The 16,477-nt window shown below is 43.6% G+C and overlaps 1 protein-coding gene across 2 annotated transcripts in view; it reads left to right on the top strand.

The window, feature by feature from the left end:
• The first annotated feature begins 7,668 nt into the window (after positions 1 to 7,668).
• SETBP1 (SET binding protein 1) overlaps positions 7,669 to 16,477 on the top strand; it is a 269,348-nt gene continuing 260,539 nt past the window's right edge. For both annotated transcript variants that reach the window (XM_015277426.4, XM_001233853.7), the window contains exon 1: positions 7,669 to 7,913. The gene's annotated coding sequence lies outside the window, so the exon portion shown is untranslated. The remainder of the gene's footprint in view (positions 7,914 to 16,477) is intronic.

Raw genomic sequence — 16,477 nt, 5'->3', positions numbered from 1 at the left:
CATTACCACTGGGATCTTACCACGAAGGTTAGGCTAGGCTCTGTGAAATTCTGCATCAAGAAGTTCATCCTGGATTGAAGAAATCCACCTCGCCAAAGCCAGACAAAGGAAAATCTTTCAGTTTCAGTAATTCAACAGTTTCTCAAGAAAAATCATGATTTGTCCTCCCCCTTACAGTGCTGTTCCTTCCGCCATTGGATGACTGATACCTTCAACTAGGAACAGTAGAATTTCATCAGTTAAGATAGAGTATTTCATGAGAGCTGGGGCTGTGTGTGTACTGCTGTCAGCCAAAGTTCAACAGACATTTACATGATTATGCTGCAAATTTATTTTCAAAGACTGTCAAGCCAAAAAGGACCACATCCAGCCTGTCTCCAGTCTGTCAGAGTCAACTATATTTCACCTTGGTTTAAGCTAACAAATAATTTAATTTATTCTGTTAAACCTTTGTTTCCAGAAAGAAGTCCCAGGCCAGATCCAGAATTGCACTGGGGCAATGCAACACCCAGCCACAAAGTAGACCCCAAAGCTTGAACTGAGGTCTCTCCATCACAATTCCTGGACAGACTTAGGGATTAGTTGGATTTACAGAGGATAGGGGTCACTTCAAATGTTATGTGGGAAATGCTGTAGGGAGAAACAGTTCTGGTCCAAATTCTCTGAGAAATTAGGTGCCTGACTCTGATCCCTTGGTACCTTGCAATTTCCTTCACTACAAGGCATTTTTCCTCCTGAAATCAAATCTATTTCTGATAGCTGAACATAATCCTTCAACGCTTGCCCTGCAAATCATTTCCCCCAGCCCTCAATCATCTTTTGTGGCTCTTTTCTGTACCCTCTCCAATTTTGTCACCATATGTTTTGAAATGTGGCTGTCAGACCCATAAACAGCCTCTCAGGTTCAACCTTACTGGTGCCATACACCACAAGTCACCTGGCTGCAGAGCCAAGGATCACATCAGCACTTTCAGATTTGAGGGTCCAACTGCGAGCCAGAATTATGATGCTTGTCCAGGCTGCAGCTGATCACATTACAAGGATTTAGACTAAGCTTGCAAGAAGCAGAACTTGCATCTTATTGTACCAAAATGCATTTTGTTTGCCTGAGTCAGGTGGTGCAGTTTGTTTAGCCAGGCTACCTTGGACTCTCATTCTTTGCTATTTTGCCAACCATAATGTGATCTACAAATGTCATCAGGAGTAGCTTTATATTTACTTCCAAATTACTGATGAATAGCATAGGGGAAAACTCTAGTAACACTCATCTCCCACAATAATTCTGCATTGACAATTACTTTCAAAGATCTGTCAGTTAGGCAGTTCTTAACTCATTTCATGTCTGCTCTTGTCCTGGACCCAATTACTTTTGCTTGGCTAAAAAATATCTTCTACAAAGTCATCTAGTCTTCAACCTGAAAATGTCATGAGATGGTGATTTTTACCAATCTTCCTATTAAGTTTCTGAAATTATTAATCACTATGAACCACATATATCTTCATAGCAATGTGCTCTTCTCTCTGACTTTGACTTCTAGTTATCAATTCCTTTTACAGATTCCTTTTCAAACCAGATTAAACAGTTCTTTATACCCAAGATTCCCAAGCAGATCCAGCATTTCCATTCACTTCCTATCTTAAACTACATAGATTTAAATCACTTCCTGCCAGTTTATGCTTCATTGACTAATGCAACGTTTTTGCTTACATGCTTCTTATTCATGTTATTGCTTTTCTATTAGTTTATAAAGTCTTACTTATATAAGTATACACAGCTATACACATCTATATGCAAAATTGTAATCAGCATGAAAACTGTGATTGAATTCCACTACATATTAGATCAACAATGCACATGAGAATCCAAGGCAGATTTTGATGCTTATTAGTAATTAGTTTCTTTGATGTTATTTATGAGAGAAAGAATTTCATGTGCTTTCAAGATCACAGTCACTTACGGCTCTGGAAAGACTGCAAAATATCACCACAGCTCTAAGAGTAGGAACAAACTGATGGATGCTGAAAGAGCTGCAGGAGGCCAACATTCAACTGTGTTCAAAAGGACACTCATGTCTGAGCAGCCTGTGTAAAGGCAGATGGTCCTCTGCTGGTGTGTCAGCAAGTGCTGCATCACTGAGTTCCACAACTTTTGTGTGCTGCCTGATCACAGATGAATGTTCAGTCACTGGCTCTGTAAGGGAAGGAGACTGTGGAAAGATCTGATAGGTAAGGAAGTCATTGACTTGAACTGAGCATCCCAGACAGTCATTTCCCACACTGTAATATGATGTTTCTAAGCTACCAAGATCTTCTTCTAATTGTCTTGGCTGAGAAATTGGAGTGCAAAAATAAAAATAAAAATCGTTCTTTTGTTTTTGGATAGAAGTGATGATGGCAGAGTATCTGTCCATCAAGGAGATGCTGAGATAGGAACAACAGCACTTGGTTGTCAAAATACTACGCAAGGTAAGTGATTAGAGAATGCTAAGGAATAAGCATAACAAATATGTGGAGAATCAACCAAAAGAGGAGGTTTGTGTCTCTTAAAAATAGTTTTGCACTTGATTTCCAGCCCTTTGGCCCTGAATTTTTGTTCTTGGCTGCCTTAGTTCACACAACAATATTGAAATTCAATCCCACAAGTCTGAGGGATTTACAAAATGAAAGGGCAGATTTAAAATCACTGTTATTTCTATTTTTGGACCGATTGTTCCAACAGTTGAACTTCCAATTCTTGAAGAAAACAAATGGAAAGACTGAAGTACATTCATATTTCTCCCTGTTTTCACCTGTCTCCAAATATAATCTCTCATTGCCTACACTGCAGTGAGACTCAATGGACTGCTAACCAGTGCAGGTCTAAGAGATGATGTGTGGATAGATAGATGGATAAATAGATAGATGGATAGATAGATGGATGAATAGATGGATGGATGGATGGATGGATGGATGGATGGATGGATGGATGAATAGATGGATGAATAGATGGATGGATAGGTAGACCGGTAGATAGATAGATGGATAGATGGATGGGTGGGTGGGTGGATGGTTGGATGGGTGGGTGGATGGATAAATAGATAAAGATAGATAGATAGATAGATAGATAGACAGATAGATAGATAAGATAGATAGATGTCTATTAGATAAAGCTCCCAACTGCACTAAAGACCTGAAAGCTAAAACTAATTAAGAAACTGGTCAATTTGAATTTACTTTAATTTACTTTATTTATGATTTTAAATAGCTTTTTTTTTTTTTTTTTTTTTTTTTTAATGATTTATGTGTATTTTTGAAGCCTGTAAATTGTTACCATTGTTTTATTGGGAAACTTACAAAATAGTTTTTTGCTTGTTTGTTTGTTTGTTTTTTCCACATTATCTTACACATCACCCAGTAATTTTTCATAACATTAATTTATACCTTGAAACGAGAAAGATGTATTTATATATTTATCTCAATATGCTATTTATATAAAAATTACAGGCTTGTGACCTTCATTATAAAACATCTGCCTGTCTCGTGCTGTCAAGGTTAGGTGTAGATTGTCAGACAAAAAAAGGAAATGCATCTCAGGTTCCACTGCAGGAACCAAACCAACTTCATGAATGCCATGGTGTTTTTTAAGTGAAAAGAACAAAGAAAAGGAAACTTCTGCAGATGAACCACTCAGATTGTACTAACTCTCTGGCACCTTACCGAGCTGCTTGGAGAGAATTTTTAAAAGAGCAAAAATGCTCTAGGTCTGGAAGTCAGAGGTAAGAAATCTCTTGATATCAACCCTGACCCACAGTGATTTATTTACATACATTATAGAGAATGATCACTCAAAGGAATGGGTCTATTTCTGCTTATGAAATTTGGTCCAATGGGACCTGTCAGAGTTTGTAGTCTACAAGTAATTAGGTGTGAGAAGTTTTTGTTCGTAAGTTTCATGCAGTACAGACATAAGAATAACTGTGGATCAACCATAAAAATTCCTTAAACAGATCTGAATATTGTTCTTTTTCTTGTCCTTTTTCTTTTTCTTTTTCTCTTTCTTTTTCTTTGCCTTTATATATATATATATATATATATCTTTTCCTTTTGTTTATTTTCCTTGTCCTTTTCCCTTTCTTTTTCCTTTTTCCTTTTCTTTGTTGGGGGGAGGAGAGGGGAGAGGGAGGAAGGAGGAGGGAGCTATACTCCCCCATGTCTTCAAAGTAAGCAAACATTAAATAAGTCATTATCTCAATTGCTTCCCAAATTGAACTTCTCAGTTTGAAATGAATTCAACGGGACTGCTTAAATAGATAAATAAATAAATATAGAGGGAGAGTAGAGGGGAAAAGGAAAACAAAAGGAGCAAAAGGTTAAGAGATGGTTTTTATCCAAAACTTTGTGAATATAAACAAAACAGTATTTTCTAACAAAGGAAAAATCAAAACTGATGCTGTTGTTATTGTCCTCATTGGAGCATTTTGCACCCGGGATTCGGTTTTCTGTGTTAATATGATCAAGTCTATTACTTCATAATCGTGTGTGTTGGCTTCTTCCAAGGAGGAAGATGAGGGTCAATGGAGCTCTTTGGTGCAGAAGATGTACCTGCCAAAACTTTTCAAAACCAAACTCTTTCACAGGAAAATGTCACTCTCAGCTCTGCCAAGAAATGTCGAAACTGTTTCTCTTTGTTTCGTTCAGATACAAAATGACAAAATGTAGCTCCAGTTGGGTGATTTAATTTAAACAAACAAGCCTCTACTCCGTGTCAAAGCACTGATTCAAAACGACAATGCTTGTTTGGTTTCAATCAGAAATGTCAACATTTTTGGTGTGACATTTCTGATTCAGAAGTTTTCGGGACGTGCGTTTGTTCGAGATAGAGGGAGAGGTGATCTGTTGGCCGTAGTTTATTTTTGTGTACCTTATTGAGTTATTTGTGTTCCACTCTTTGCAGTGAGAAGCAGGATAGAAGGACCAGGGAAGAAGAAGGATGCATGCAGCCCATTGCCTCTACCCCAACACACCAGTCTGGGATTTGCCTCTACCCAAGCACATCATTTGCCAGCAGTATGGCAGAGGTGGGTCATGTGGAGGGATCTAAAGGGAAATAATGGCTTGGCGTGATTTTTATCTAGGAGATTTTTCCAGAAAGCTTGTTCCCAGAAAGCACAATGGGATTAAGAGCAATACTCACCCACCTACCGGAGAGGTATAAATGGGTATGCTCGCATCTCTCGGGTCATATAGAGCTCTCCTACTTGGTTGGTGCCAGGTCAGGGTGTATGTAGTAGAAGAACATGTCCCTCACTATGCATTTAAGGGACTTTGGCATACAAATACTCCTTCACGTCTGCTGAGGGTCAAGTAGGGTAGTCCTTGCGTCAGCTGACCCTGAATTCAGGTCACTCAGATGACAACTTGCTGTTACCATTTGTACTGGAGCAAAGGGGAGAAACTCTGTGTACTTTGAACCTCCTGTAACACTTTGGGATGGGAATGGCTGCATATGGCGTGGCACCATCACTGCCATCAAACACACAGAGGTACTCAGTTAGGACACTCCCAAAGCCCTCTCAATGCCACCTTCGCTTGTGAGTACACTTCCATGGTTCCATCCCACAAATATTCCCTTTTCTGGAGGTTCCCCCTCATCATCCATCTGATTGCTCAGGCAAACTAACAATTTACTCTCGTGAGTAAAGATCTGCAAAACTGGCAACCCAAAAAACAGCATCATCCAGATTGCTAGAAGAGCAAGGACGGGAAAGCAAAAGCCCAAGGAATTGGATTTTGCACAGCAGTTGCCTATACATCCTCCAGCCCAGAATTGAATTTGTACTGCATTTGTGCACTATTACTGATTATTAGTGAAAAGAGGGAGGCAGGCTTTAATCCTCACCTTGCCAAAGGTGTTGAGAGTCCTTGTCTTTTCTCTCCATCCCCAGAGATGGGTTCTTCATGTCAAGCCTGACCATCAGTCACTGCACCCCAAAGATCTCCTGCTCAGGGAGTGAGTCTGCAGCAGCTGTGTTGTGACATGGCACGTGTGAGGGAAGTAGGAGAGGAATAGCTGAAGTGGGCTAAACAGCTCCAACCTGAGCCTCTCACCTCCTCTGCCTTTTCTCCCCTGCCCCCATCACTGCTGCTGTTGTGTCAGGTAGTGGCACTGTTGAGTACATTAACCCAGGGCTGAGCACTGCTGCAGCCACACCGAGTGTGAACGTGTGTGTGTGTATGAGAGAGAGAGAGAGAGAGAGAGAGAGAGAGTGCTTGATCGTTACCATTTATTCTCCCCCTGGATTCCCGCCACCCCCCTTCCCAGTCCCCCCGCCCCAACTCAGTGCAGCAGGACTCCGGGAGCGAGAGAAACAGGGCAAGGAGAGAGTCGGAGCCATCAGCCCCCAAATCTGCTTAAACAAATCACCGTCCCTTGCAGGGAAGGGGGGTGCGAGTGTGTGTGAACCAGACCAAAAAGACAAAATAAAAGATAGAGAAAGGAAAACAAAAAAAAAAAAAACAAAAAAATCAAATAATAAATCTAACGGGGTGCAAAAAGCGGCCCCCGGCCGCCCCCCTTCCCGAGCTCTGAGCGGGAAGAGGTGGGTGGGTGTGTGCGAGCACCGACCCCGCGCCCGTTAGGAAAGCGGGGCTTCTCCCCCGCCTCCCCCTGCCCTCCCCCGGCGCGGCCCGGCGCGGAGCGGCGTGGGGCGGCGCGGGGCGGCGCGGAGCGGCGCGGAGGAGGGGGGGAGCGGGCGGCCGCAGCCCCGCAGCCCGCCGGAGCTCCGGCACCAGCACGGGCCCCGCTCCGGAGACGAGAGCCAGAATAAAGAGAACAGCTTCCTCGCCGCCAAAGCAGCCTTTTTCTCGTCGCGGGTTTTGGGTTTTGGTTTTTTTGTAATTTTTTTTTTTTTTTTTTTTGCTCGCCCTTTCCTTTTCCTTTTCTTTCTCTCTCTCTCTCTCTCTTTTTTTTTTTTCTTTTTTTTTTTTTTTTTTTTTCGTAAAACTCCTCGCCGGGAAAAGCAAAAGCGAAAACGCTTCCCCGCCCCGCGCCCCCCTGCAAAAGGCCCCTCAAACAACCAACAACAACAAACAGAAAGAAAGAAGAAAAAGGAAAGAAAGAAAGAAAGAAAGAAAGAAAGAAAGAAAGAAAGAAAGAAAGAAAGAAAGAAAGAAAGAAAGAAAGAAAGAAAGAAAGAAAGAAAGAAAGAAAGAAGAAAGAAAGAAAGAAAGTCCTCGCTAAAAAAAAAAAAAAGGGGGGGGGGGGGGGGGGAAGAGAAGGAAAAGCGAGAGAGACAGAGAGACAGAGACAAGCTCCATCGATTTTCAAATCCAGGATTTTACCCAGTGCATTGATTTTTTAATTATTATTTTTATTTTTTCTTTCCCTCTTTTTTTTCCTTCTCCCCCCCCCTCCCCCCTTCCTCCCCCCCCTCCCCCCCTTTCTCCTTCTTCCCACCCCCCTTTTCCTTTTCATTTTATTTTGGATCCTGCTAAAATTAGCCGGGACTGCTCTGGGTGTTGCGTGTTAATTTGATTTACTCCGGGATTCCGGCTTCCAAGACGCCATTTTCCCCCCTTCTCGCTCTATCTCTCTCTATTTATCTATCTATCATTTATCTGCCGAGCTATCTATCCTTCTGTCTGTCCGTCCATCTCCCTCTCCCCGGGTGCCTTCCCTCCTCCCCCCCCGCCCTCCTCCCTCTCCGCTCTGCGTGTGCTGCGCGGCCGTGCGCTCCCCTAATCTGACAGATGAACACCGCCATGGGTTTGCCGCAACACAAGCAAAAGCACCTTTGGGGGCTGTGGCGAGGGATTGAAACCGGGATCTAAAAGAGAAGAGAGAAGAAGGGGGGAATCCGAGGGAGGAGGAGGAGGAAGAAAGAAGAAGAAGAGGACGCTGCTAAGAAGCCCCCACTGCCGTTCTGGGGATATGGGTTAGTAAAAAAAAAAAAAAAAAAAAAAAAAAGAAAATCCAACAGAAAAACTGAGCCATCGAGGAAAGGTCTGTCTTGATGATACGGTTTGCAGGAGGGTCTTACCCTCCTCTCTTCTCCCCCCTCCCCACCTTTTTCCTCTCTGCATGCAAAAGTTAATGTCGTCTCCTTTTTTTTTCGTGTTGTGACTTTGCAATGGCGTGGAAGGGGCTTTATTTATTTGGGGGGGCGGGAGGGGAGGGGGGGGGGTAATTTCTCCTCTGTGCAATGCATGCGAGCCCTCTCCCCCAGGCTCCTTCCCTCCCCATGCTTTGTGGCTGGTGGGGGTGTGTGTATGCATGTGCGTCTTTGGGGGTGGGGGGGTGGGGGGGTACAGCCACGCTGCTGGGAAGGGGTTGCAATTTTTTTTTTTCTTTTTTTTTTTCTTTTTTCTTTTTTTTTCTTTTTATTTTTGCAAGGAGTTTGTATAATGCATTTGTCCCTCTTTGCCCCCCACCCCGCTTTGCTAGCCTGTATGAGCTCCCCCGATGGTACCGGGGGTAGGTGGCAGCTTTGCGTGTGCATGTGGAAAGCAGGGCGAGCAGCCACCCCCCCCCTTCCCCCCCCCCCACCCCGGTTCGTAAATTGCAGGTTAAGTGGAGCTAGAGAGCAACACTGTAACCTTCTGGGGATCTGAGTGTGCGTGTGTGTGTGTGTGTGTGTGTATGCGAGTGTGAGCGGGTGAGCGTGTGTGCGTGTGCGGGGCCGGTGCTCGGCGCTGGGCGAGGGAAGGTGGTGGGGCTCCGGTGCCCCCGGGCGTCCGCGGCCCCGCGCTGCTTTTGACATTGAAAAGGACACGCGGCACTTTGCGGGAGCATGGGAGTGCTGGGGGCTGGAGGGGGGATTAGGAATGCGGGACCCCTCCCCTGCTCGGCGGCGGAGTGAAGCGCGGTATTAATCGGTGTTAATAACGAGGCCGTGATTGCGGGAGAGTGGCTCCTCTCCTCTCTGCGGGTGGAAGCGGAGAGTTGAGCTTTGGGCTGTTCGTGAACGTCCCCGGGGTGTTGGCGGGGTGTGTGTGTGTGCGTGTGTGTGTGTGTGTGTGTGTGTGTGTGTGTGTGTATGCGCCGGGGGGTGGGGGGGCAAAACGCAGCCTGCAGCTGAGGGCGGCTATTGTCAGCCCCAACCCCGGCGCAAGGCTCGCTGCCCACCCCCGGGCACAAACACACACTTGCACACACACACACACAAACACACACGCAGCCCTTCCTCGCCGGCGGGAAGGGGGATATCAGGACCGCCCGCTTCCCAGTGGACGCGTGTGTGTATGAGAGAGTGTGTGAGTGTGCATCACGCCGGGCACCGGCCATCCCTGCCGGGCTCCGCACCGCGCCGCCTGCCCCTGCCTGCGTGTATTTATGTGTCTAAAAAAGCCAGTTGAGAGAAGGATTTCCGATTCGTTTCCGCTTCAAATAAACGGCACTGATAATCTCGGGCCCGACGCCTGATGCTAAAAGGGCACTTCGCCGGCGGGGAGAGGCCGCCGTCCCCCCCTCCGGGGTTCGGTTCCCCGCGGGAGAGAAGCGGAGAGAGAAGTGGGGCTGCACCGGGCGTACCCCGGGCAAAGAAGCACTGCAGCTCCGGGTAGAGGTGTTCCGGCAGCAGCCGGACCACGGTGGCCCTGGTGGGGCCGGGGGGATCAGCCCTGCTGCCTTATATGTCCATCTGTCAGCCAGCAAAGGGGGTGCGAGGCGAGCGGATCGCTGAGCCCGCTAGTCCTCTGCTGTCAGGGAGAGTAATGTGATCCCGTCGGTGTTGACAGGAGGGTTTCAGGGGTGTAGGAGCGCTGGTAAATCCACCCCCATGTTGCATATTTTGGAGCCGGGCGGTAGCACTTATTGACTCGGCAGCCCCTGCAGCCAGGGATAACTTGGTGCAGGCTGCAGGAGTGATATAATCGTCCGCCTGATGTTAGGAAGCGGTATCACAAACCTGCAGAATCAAGTGTCTAGGACCTCTTGTCACAGGCAGGGAAAATGCCTCTCGAAGCAAACGTGCAAGTGGCTGTTCTACAGACACCTCTCTCTTCCTCAGCCCTGGCAGATTGCTTCCCTCCATCATCTGGCACTTCTGCTGAAGGGACAGACATTATTATTATTATTATTATTATTATTATTATTTTATTATATTATTATTATTATTTTGTCCATTTGCTCTGTAGCCAAAAGGAGAAGAACCCTCCCATGTAGATGAACTTTAGTCTCTTAGCTTGGAAGGGTTATGTAAAAACAGGGAAGGAAAGAAAAAAAAAAAAAAGAAAAAAGAAAAAAAGCAAAAACACACACTGAATGGAGACTTCTCTTCCACCTCTTATTGGCTTCAGCTTTTTTTTTTTTTTTTCTTAAAAAAAAAAAAAAAAAAAAAAAACTTCTCAGACTCAAAGTTTTAATTGAAACCAGAAATCTATTGAGGAGTAACTGAGCCAAGAAAACCTCTGTTTTCTCTGCAACTAGGGATGGGGAATAAATAATTTTTTGCTGATGTTATTTCAAGTTGTTTGAGCTCTTTGGTTCCTGCCAAAAAGCCCAGCATAGATTATTAACACATTATCATTTTAGGAGGATGCACTCTCTGAAATGTAATAAAATGGTGTTCTAGGTTTGTGCAGAGACATAAACTATGTTAGTTGTTGGCAAACAAAAGAAACAGTGGCCATGATTTATTATTAATAATAATCATAACTGAGCTATTTAGCTTGACTCGATATTTGCTGAGTTCTCTACTGAGGTTTCTCAGTATCATTTCCAATAATGTACTTTGATTAAGTTGGGAACTGCTCTTCTCTAATAGCTTCTACGGCCACATGCTTAATTAACCCAAGAAGTTAAATGCTCAAAAAGGTCCAACTTTTTTTTTTTTTTTTGGCTTCATATGCTGCTTAATCTTCTCTGCTGCTCTATTCTGACCCGTCCTTCGAGCTCCTTTCCCCAGCACACACGTTTCTGAGGTGTAAGTGCCAGTTTACCAACAGGACCCTTGTTTTCCATTACAAGATTTGGCTAATCCCAGTTTTTCTTTTTCTTTTTTTTTTTTTTTTTTTACCCTCTCAGTAGGGCTCAATTGCTCACACATAATCTTTCCCTTCTGTTTTCTTTTGCCTTTGGACAACACCCTCCAGGACTGAAAAACTCTTGCCTTGTGCTTAGAGGTTTGCAATTACACAGCAATTCTGACTCTTGACCCAACTAGTAGCGAGAAAGGCTACTGTCTAATGAACCACGTAAAAACAGTTCTGGGATCCAACAGATTGCTGTGATGGAAATGAAAACTCTCCCAGTGAATTGATGACTGATTTGTTTAACCATATGCCCAGGCATCTTTCTTGCTCCCCCTTAACTACCCTTCTCTGGAGTATCTGTGATCTGTGGGTCTGTAATGATGTTGAAAAGCAGCATTAAGAGCTGCCAAAATACGCTTCACGATGCACAGCCTGCAGTAGGGACAATTCAGTCGTGTTTAAACTGTGTTGAGAAAATTCAGCACATCATTTTTGCTGTCCACAACACGTGGGCATGCTGGGTTTTGAGCATGTATGCACTGCAGTTAAGTATGCATTTGACAATGGAAGAAGGACAGAAAGGTTATGCAGAGAAAAAACATGAAAAAAAAAAAAAAAAAAACTTTCCTTACTATTGGTGACAACATAAAATGACTCATCCTTTTTAGGAGATTGTCATCTTGATTAAGATGTGCTTTAGAACCCCTCAGCTCCAGGTTTTAGCCTGGGAGTCCTGTCAGACCTGAAAAGAATTTCCGAACTTTCAAGGCTGGGACTGCTTTGCCTTGTGATACATACATTAAATCAGGTTACAAGAGCTTGTTGTTAGCACAGTTGCTTCTGAGACACACTCAAACCCTTAGAAATGTCTTCTTCCTCCTTCTCCCAGCATGATAGCTTCACTTGATGTGGCTTCAGAAGTTCATTGCAGCTTCACACTTGCAGCTCATCAACAGGCTCTGGATTCTGTGCTCATGTTTAACCGATAGAGAGAGCAAGGTGAGGGACATACATGGGAGCAAGTGGTACCAAAAAATATGGAAAGCAAAATAATTCCTTACATTGAGTAGAAACTGTCAGATAATACAGCCTGTCCTTCATGGCTGGGGAGATGAGTGAAGGAAGTAGTGGTGGTGACTTCTATTTGTCAGCTCTTGAGATTGAGCAGTTAGGGCCTATTTTTCCCTTCCAAAGTTGGAATTGTTTTGCAGCACAGGTTATCCAAACACAGTAATGATCTTTTAATGTAAGCTGAGGAGGCGTCGGACATGAAAATCAAGCTTCTGACATTATTTCATTTAGACTTTTGATGTCTTTTATAAAACAGAACATTTCAAAGAGTTCTCAGGTTAGCCACTTCTCTCTCCAAAAGGCCAGGTCAAAACCCTGGACCTCAAACACCCCAAAGACTGGGAGGATATAATCCTGGTTTTATTTTGACCTTAATGTCTCTAGTCCAGTTGTGGAACCCTGCAAGGTCCCAGAATCTGTGTCTCTATGATTCCTGGCTACCTGTTCTCCAAACCTGCTTGCTCTTGTCAGTGTGTGATGATGACTCTATTGACATGAGACATGGAGGGGAAAGTGATGGGGATGAAGCAGAGGCGGAAAAATGGAAAGGCAGTGAAGAAGTATCAGCCACTGGTGTTGTTCACAGACCAGATAGTCTTGTTTAAGAGTGGTGACAGCACTGGTGTTCATGTAGGCATGCATCCAACATAGGAGACTTGCAGGGAAAAAAAGACTTGTACAGACATTAAGGATGAGCCTGAGCTGTCTTCCCTGTGTAGACCTCCCATGTGCTGTTCTGAAACTAAGCTCAGTGTGTGGAAAGCCATGCAGGAGGTGACCAGTACCTTTGTTGGTGGTGGCGAGGCTCTGACCTGCCCCAGTGAGCACCGAAGCCTATGAGAGATAGGGATGCAAATGCCTGGTATAGTGCAGTGCTCAGGCTGAAACTAAGTATTTGTGACTGGGGAGACCCTTACTCAGCCTCTCCCTCTCCCCAAAGCAGTGAGGTGCTGCTCCTGTGAGAGCTGCTGCATGTTCTGGTGTGCTTAAGAACCAGAATGTGGCAGAGGATGAGAGCAAAGTTTCTTCCAGTACAGTATCTGCTGTAAAAGCGCTTGGGAAAGCTGTTCAGAAGAATGTGTGGTAGGCAGACATGGGGTAACCCAGGACTCACTTAAATACCTCAAAATTAGAGATGGGTTAAAGATCGGAAGCCTGAGGTTTTATGTTACTTTGAAATTTTTGTTAGCCTTAACCTTTAAAACTGAGAGATATAAATGTATACAATGAATCATTCTGTTTCTGTCCCGGTATTCTAGCAGATGAGGAAGTTGGTTTTAAGATGGAAGGGAGAAAACGATGATACTCAAACCAGAGGTCAAGCTGCAAGGCGTTACAGTCATGTCTTTCCTCCATATGAATCCACATATCCTGAGTATCCTACTGATGTGATTTTTAAGACTTGGATACTGGCCTAACTTCCCCATGTGTTTCCAGACCCAACATATTCTGGAGTGGTGCTTTGATCCATTCCCACCTCTCCTTGAGTCTTGCTAATTTTTTGGTCTAGGAGAATGCAATGGGGTTTCCACTGAAATTCTTCTGAAATCTTATTACTTTGCTAGACAATGAAATCCTTCTTGTAGTCCTTCCCTTCCCTTCCCTTCCCTTCCCTTCCCTTCCCTTCCCTTCCCTTCCCTTCCCTTCCCTTCCCTTCCCTTCCCTTCCCTTCCCTTCCCTTCCCTTCCCTTCCCTTCCCTTCCCTTCCCTTCCCTTCCCTTCCCTTCCCTTCCCTTCCCTTCCCTTCCCTTCCCTTCCCTTCCCTTCCCTTCCCTTCTCTTCCCTTTCCCTCTCTTCCCTTCTTTTCTTTTCTTTTCTTTTCTTTTCTTTTCTTTTCTTTTCTTTTCTTTTCTTTTCTTTTCTTTTCTTTTCTTTTCTTTTCTTTTCTTTTCTTTTCCTTTCCTTTCCTTTCCTTTCCTTTCCTTTCCTTTCCTTTCCTTTCCTTTCCTTTCCTTTCCTTTCCTTTCCTTTCCTTTCCTTTCCTTTCCTTTCCTTTCCTTTCCTTTCCTTTCCTTTCCTTTCCTTTCCTTTCCTTTCCTTTCCTTTCCTTTCCTTTTTTCTTTTCTTTTCTTTTCCTTCCTTCCTTCTCTTTCTTTCTTTCTTTCTTTCTTTCTTTCTTTCTTTCTTTCTTTCTTTCTTTCTTTCTTTCTTTCTTTCTTTCTTTCTTTCTTTCTTTCTTTCTTTCTTTCTTTCTTTCTTTCTTTCTTTCTTTCTTTCCTTCTTTCCTTCTTTCCTTCTCTCTTTCTCTCTTTCTTTCTCTCTTTCTCTCTTTCTCTCTTTCTCTCTTTCTCTCTTTCTCTCTTTCTCTCTTTCTCTCTTTCTCTCTTTCTTTCTTTCTTTCTTTCTTTCTTTCTTTCTTTCTTTCTTTCTTTCTTTTCTTTCTTTCTTTCTTTCTTTCTTTCTTTCTTTCTTTCTTCCTTTCTTTCTTTTCTCTAAAACCTTCCCATGGAGCTGTATAGTGCAGATTCAATAGAATTCTGTACAGGGGAATAATTCTCTGCTGAATTCTTCTGTTATTTTTTTTCAGAAGGGATCAGAGATGTGAAGCTTAACTAGGGGAGTTTAGTAAGTGTTTGAACAGGATTGTATACATGCAAAGTATTATAACAGGGATCTGGGCAAAGTGTTATTATACATGTCCATTATTCCCAAGGCTGCAAAACAGTTTAAAATATTAACCCATATATTCACATCCTTGTAACTTCTATAAACCTTCACCTAATGGGCTGAAAAATGTCATGTTTTCTCTTTGCTTGATGGCAATTTTCTTCCTGAAAGGTTGAATAAATTCCCTCCAGCTGTCAGTTGTTCCTTTTATTTTCCAATTTATTCAGAAAAAAAAAAAAAAAAAAAAAAAGTACGGGTGGGGGAAGAAGGGGAAACACTTTTCTCTTTTAAATTATTCTAACCATATGCTTTTAAATAGGGCAATATTCTAACCTGCTAGACTTTGAGCTGATAAATGGATGTAAACATAGGGCTTGTTGAAGGCCCCTGTCTTCTTTTGGTGAGCAAGGGGAACAAAAAAAAAACAACAAAGGTCACATCATCTGAAGCTATGACAGTTTAAAAGTGTCATTGTGGGCATACTAAAGTCAATCAAGATCTCTTAGTCTGTTGGCTTTAACAACATGGCACCATCCCTACAAATCCTGCTGGATAAGTGTTATAAATGTCATTTGCCATAGGTACTGATTTACATTAGATCCAATTTGCATGTCATGTGAAGTAGTCACAGAAGCATAGATTCTGCTCCTCCTTCCTTTTATGGGAGCTGAAGACACATCTGCTCTTAGAATATGCCACCTTTCAGGACTGAATATTCTTTTTAAGGCTTGACTTAGTGAATGGATCTCCCAGTTCTCTCAAGTAAAACCTCCAGCAGAATATATATATATATATATACACCATAATAAACAAAATAACAGTAAGCTGCACTGTGTCTCCAGGTGGAGTCTGGAGCTCCATTCAAACCTGCATCTGTCTCTAGCTGAGGAACACAATAGTAGGGATGTCTCAGTTCAGGGGTCTCTTGACTTATCTGAGACTCTATAGCCCAAGCTCTGCCTTACTCATGTTAGGAGCACAGGGACCCATAGTTCATCGCTATAGAGAACACCCAGGAGCATGCTGACCAAGAGTTCCCTCAAATACTGACCCCATCCTGATCTTTAATATCTTCCAGTGATGTTACAAAGGAATAACAACACAAAGACCTGACCCTGCTTGAACAGCGATTTGTGTCATTAATTTTTGCCTCCTTGGATGCAGTCAGACATATGCTACGTCTCACAAACAGCACAGTGAAATAGTTCAGCCAGAGAGGACTTTGGGGCATGCAGGTACTTAGCAGGCTCTTATCTCCCCTCTGACTCAACTTCTCTCAGCACTTCTGAGAGACACACTTTACTTCCTCCTCAGACTCATTAGAGACTGAGATACTCCTTTCTTTTGCCCATAGCAACTGTTGGTTGTCCTCCAGTCCTACAACCAGCACACTCCTGTCTAATGTTTATCCCTTTTGTCTTAGAACAGTGGGCTGCTTTTTGCCCTTGTGCACACCCAGCCATGTCCACTTGTATCCTGCTCTGCTCTGGCCTCCTTCAGACCATGTGGTTCTGAGGAAATTTTACTTCTTCCTGGCCCAGACATTCTCTCCTTCCTTGAAGGAATGAGATGTTCTGTAAGACAAAGGAAGTGCCTTCCTCTAAGTATCCCAAATTATTGTTGTCCTTGAATGCCCTGCATATACTGTGTTTTCCCAGTCCCCTCCTGATGCTGGGAATTCTTAGTACATATGTTGCTCTGAAAGTAATGCCTCTTTTTTATTTCCTTAGAAACCACAACAGATACAAAAAGTACAATAATGTTGTTTGATAGAGCAAACTTTCAGCTACAGAACACTATTTTTCAGCATAGTCACCACCATCAGCTCTCCATTTTCACCAGCAGTGAA

The sequence above is a fragment of the Gallus gallus genome, chromosome Z, assembly GCF_016699485.2.
Source record: "Gallus gallus isolate bGalGal1 chromosome Z, bGalGal1.mat.broiler.GRCg7b, whole genome shotgun sequence".
Lineage (NCBI taxonomy): Eukaryota > Metazoa > Chordata > Aves > Galliformes > Phasianidae > Gallus > Gallus gallus.
The sequence above is the reverse complement of the archived record's forward strand: the minus strand, read 5'-3'. Positions and strand labels throughout refer to the sequence as shown.